The following is a 5430-nucleotide window of genomic DNA, read 5'->3' as shown; positions in this document are numbered from 1 at the left end:
AGTAAACATATACTGAGTGAGATATAAGCAGCGTGTGAGTTGCGAGTGGGAAAAAATAAAAAAGACACTGTCTTTGCCCAGTAAGTGGTTATAATTGGGTAGGAGACACAAAGATGTAACAGCAATAATTACAATCCTCTGTAGAATGTGATAAATGCTATAATAAAGGTACAAAAATGTATAAAACAACAATAGAATAGATTAATTACAATACTTTGAGATATTCATTTTTTTGAATTTTATTTTAAATGTGTTTTTATTTCTTGCAAGACGGTTCAACTAAACTGACCTCGGTCAACAACAAAAAATTGCTATGAGTTTTATTTTATGTTACCAGACTCTATTCTCTTCATTTCCCACTACCTCAGTTTGTTTAAGCAATGCTTTGAAAAGTACAAACTCCTGAACCCTAAAGCTTTAAAGAGTATTTTTAATCTAGTAATTCCCCATAATCTAAAGTGCTAACAAGACTCAATTCAATTCATTTTATTATCTAAGGTTGAAATTAATCAGAAAATATAGTGTAGATCCCATAAAACACAATTCTTGCACCTACTGAAATACTGAATACTATTATCTGATCGAATTTCATTTAGATGATCACACTTATAAATATACAACCAGAACAAAAATGATGATGAAATTCCTACACTAACATTCCCTATTTCAGTTATTCACTGAAATGTTATTATTCATAACATTAGAATCAGAAATTTGGGAATTATTTTGAAACCTTTATTTTCTTCCTCTCATCCAATAGTCAATCAATCACACAGTCTTTCCAATAAATCTCTTGGTCTCTTTACTGTTATCCTAATCCAATCTACTACCTTATCTTTTTTTTCCAACGTAAAATTCTATTTTATTTTATTTTCAACTGTCAGATAATAATTGTATGTATTTATGGGATGCAGTGTGATATTTCAAAATACATATACATTGTGGAATGATCAAATCAGTAATTAGCATATACATCAACACAAATATTTATCATTTCTTATGGTGAGAACATTTAACATTCTTTCAGCTATTTTGAAACATACAATATATTATTAATAACTGTAGTCACCTTACTATCCAACAGAATGCCAGAAATTATTCCTTCTGTTTAATTGTACCGTCTTACCTGTTTATCAGTGTCTCCTCTATCCCTATTTACTCCCAAACTCCCATGTCTAGTAACCATTATTCTACTCTTTACTTCTGTGAGTTCAACTTTTTTAGATTCCTCATGTAAGTAAGACCGTGTGGTGTTTTTTTCTCGTGTTTGGATTATTTCATTTATCTTAATGTCCTCTAGGTTCATCCACATTGTCACAAATGAAAAAATTTTGTGTTTTTTTTTAAAAAGGCTGAATAGTATTCCATTGTGTGTGTGTGTGTGTGAGTATATATATTTGTATATATCACATTTTTAATCCATTCATTTGTTGGTGGACATTTAGATTGTTTCTATATCTTGGCTATTGTGAATAGTAGTGAGATTGCTTGGCCATATGGTATTTCTATTTTTCATATTTTTGAGGAACTTCCATACTATTTTTCAAAGTGGCTATACTAATTTACAATACCACCAGTAGTGTATAAGGGCTTCCTCTTATCCACATGCTCACCAACACTTGTTCTCTTTCATCTTCTTTATAATAGCCAATCTAACAGTCTGAGGTTTTATCTCATTGTGGTTTTATTTTGCAAAATAAAGCCACAATGACTTTGACGACTAGAGATGTAGAGCTCTTAAAAAATATGTCTGTTGGCCATTTCTGTGTCTTCCTTTGAAAAATGTCTACTCCGGTCCTTTGCCCATTTTTAATTAGGGTTATTTGTTTTCTTGTCAAATACTTCTTCTTCATCACTTGAGATAATCATGTGGTCTTTTTCCTTTATTCTCATAATGCATTGAATTGTATTTATTGATTTCTGTATGTTAAACCAACTTTCTTGGTTTGTTGGTTTGTTCAACCATCTCAGGAATAAAACCCACTTGATCATGGTGAATGACTCTTTTAATGTACTGTTGAATATGGTTTGCTAATATTTTGTTGAGGATTTTTCAGCTATGTTCATCAGAGTAATTTGTCTTTAATTTTTCTCTCTTTTATTGTGAGGTCTTTGTCTGGGGTATTAGTTTAATACTAGCCTTGTAAAATGAGCTGGAAAGTATTCTCTCCTCTTCAATTTTTGGAAGAGTATGAAAAGGATTGGTATTAGTTCTTCTTTAAATCTTTGGTAGAATTCAACTGCAAAGCCATATAGTTGTGGGCTTTTCTTTGATGGAGGATTTTAAATTACTGATTCAGTCTCCTTACTCATTACTGCTCTATTCAGATTTCCAAATTTTTCATGATTCAGTCTTGGTATGTTACATATTTCTAAGAATTTAACTATTTCTTCAAGGTGGTCCAATTTAATTACATGTAATTGCCTATAGTAGTTTCTTATGATCCTTTGTATTTCTGTGTTATCAGTTATAATGTCTCTTCTTTCATTTCTGATTTTTCAAATTTGAGTCTTCTCTCTTTTTCCTTAATTCAATGAAGAATTCGTTCATTTTGTTTAGCTTTTCAAAAAATCAAGTCTTTGTTTTGTTTATCTTTTCTATTGTTCTAATCTCTATTTCATTTATTTCTGTTCTGATCTTTGTTATTTTCTTCCTTCTGCTAATTTTAGGCTTAGTTTGTTCTTATTTGTCTAGTTCCTTGACATGTAATGTTAGGTTGTTTATTTGAAATCTTTCTTATTTTTTTCCTCTGTTTTTGATGCAGGCATTTATTGGTATTAAACTTCTCTCTTAAAATGGTTGTTGCTGCATCTCATAAGTTTTGGTATTTTGTGTTTTCATTTTCATTTATCTCAATATATTTTTAAATTTCCCCTTTACTTACTTCTTTGACCCAATAGTTGTTCAGGAGCATGTTGTTTAATTTCCACATACTTGTTAATATTTCATGATTCCTCCTGTTATTAATTTCTAGGTTCATACTATTGTACCCCCAAACATTACTTGGATGATTGCAATGGATTAATATCTGGTCATTTTAGATTGACTTTTGCTCTCCTATAAGTCTCCACACTACAGCAAGAGTGATTCTTGGTTGAGTGTGTGGTTATTTTGGGACCCTGGGTGTTAAGAGTTGGATTACTCATGTTTCTCAGCTCATGGCACTCTATCTTCATCAGTCCATGCAATGTTTCCCTCTTACTTTATATCTCATTATTTTTTCCCTGCACTGCCCATCAACGTTCTTTTCTCCTCTCACTCTGCTTATTTATATAATTAGATGTACTTGCAAGAAATGTGATTTTGCTTCAGTATGATGGATTTTAAAACAGAATATATGTTACTATGCAAAGATTATACTCTTCATTTTACTTTATTTCACTGAACATTGAATCTTAATATTGGCCTATGATGCTGTTTGAATATCTACTTATTTTACCTGCTGTCTATTTATTCACTAGGTATTCACTACACTTTTATTCATCTTACCATGAATATGAATTATTTTGTTCAACATGTATTTATTGAGTACCAACTAATTGTCAGACAATTTTATAGGCCATGGAGATAATAAGAGAAAAATAAAATGGACACAAATTCATGTCTTAGGAATTTACATTTTAGGGGCAGAAACAGATAATAAGATAAATAAGCAAAATATAAATTATGTTACATGGTACTAGTTACAGGAAAAAAATTAAGCAGACAAAAATGTAAGAAGTGTGTATGGATTGAGAATGGTCAGGGAATACTCTTGTGTTCTAAGAAGGTGACATTTAAATTAAGACCCAAAGGACATGAGGGTGTGAGCCACATGAGTATTTGGAGGAAAAGCATCTCAAATACAGAAAGGATAAATTAAAAACCCAAGGGGAGAGGGTACACATATGCTCAAGAAACAGCAAGGAGGCCAACATGGTTACAGTAGAGTGAGGTAAAGAATACGATAGGTGAGATTAGAGAAGTAATATGGAAAAGCATCTTCTAGGGCTTTGTATTAATATATCACTTGAAGAAATTTAGCTTTCAGACTGAATTAGATGAGAAACCATTGAAGTATTTGAGTAGAGGAATAACATGGTTATATATGCGTTTCATCAGGATCTTTCATATTACTGTGTTGAAAATAAGCAAGGTAGAAGTAAGGAGACTATTTTAGAGAGTCTTGCAACAGTCTTGTAAGGGAAAATGGTAGCTAAAACCAATGTGATAGCAGTGGAGGTGGTAGGAAGTTATTTCACTTTTGATGTATTTATTTGAGATATATATTTAGAATGTGGAGACAAGCAATTTTTTTGATAAATCACAACAGTATGAAATAAACAGAATTTTAAAAGATTCAGAAGTTTTTGTTCTGAGCGACTGAAATAATAAATTGTCATCTACTGATGGGAGGAGACCGCAAAAGAAGCAGTTTTGGAGAAGAAAGATTCAGGTTTGTCCATGTGGTTTAAGATGCCTTTTAAACCTCTAAGTAGAGTGGTTGACCAGACCATTGGTTTTATGAGTCTAGAGTTCAGAGGGAGAAATCTAGGTCAGAGATATAACTTTGGAAGTATTCAACATTTGAAAATATTTAAAGCTATGAAATTGAATGAGTTCACTAAGAGAATAAGTATATTCAAGATAAGGGAAGGCACCAAGAACTGATGCCCGAGTCATGCTAACATTTGTAGATCAGGTGGATGAGGAAACACAGTAGAAGTGTCCAAATTCAATTCTCCATCTAGTCTAATAGAGATTTTTTAAAAGCCTGACTGTTTTAGTTTATGGAAATACACCTTAGGTCAAAACAAGGACCTAGGTCTGGGGTGTTGATGAGTTGGCAATACCAGGAGAAATTGTACACAAACACAAATTAGTACATAAACACAATTCCTACAATACCAAGAGAAATTGTACATAAACACAAATTAGTACATAAACACATTTCCCACAATGCCAAGAGAAATTGTACATAAACACAAGTTGTACATAAATACATTTCCCATTTGCCACAAGAATACTTGCCGGAGGCCTTGCAGCTGCAACATTTACCTAAAGATAACTCACAGATTACAGTCCTAATCTTACCCTCAAAGTTTTTCCAATTATTAAATACTGATCACTATATACATTTCTGTTATATTAGGATTAGAGACAAGTTCTGTTTAGAAATAACTCCAAGAACGGTTTTTACGTTTTATTTTCACATTGAAAATCAGTTAGATTTGCTTCAGCCTCAAAGCGTGTGTTCATGTAAAATTAAATGAGCACTGGCAGTAGCTGCACTTTTTTTTTCTTTGTTTTTGAGACAGTCTCATGCTCTCGCCCAGGCTGGAGTGCAGTGGCACGATCTTGGCTCAGCCTCTGCCTCCTGGGTCCAAGCAGTTCTCTTGCCTCAGCCTCCCTATTAGCTGGGATTACAGGCACCCACCTCCACACCCAGC

The sequence above is a fragment of the Pan troglodytes genome, chromosome 10, assembly GCF_028858775.2.
Source record: "Pan troglodytes isolate AG18354 chromosome 10, NHGRI_mPanTro3-v2.0_pri, whole genome shotgun sequence".
In the NCBI taxonomy this organism is placed as follows: Eukaryota; Metazoa; Chordata; class Mammalia; order Primates; family Hominidae; genus Pan; species Pan troglodytes.
This window is presented reverse-complemented; position numbering follows the sequence as displayed.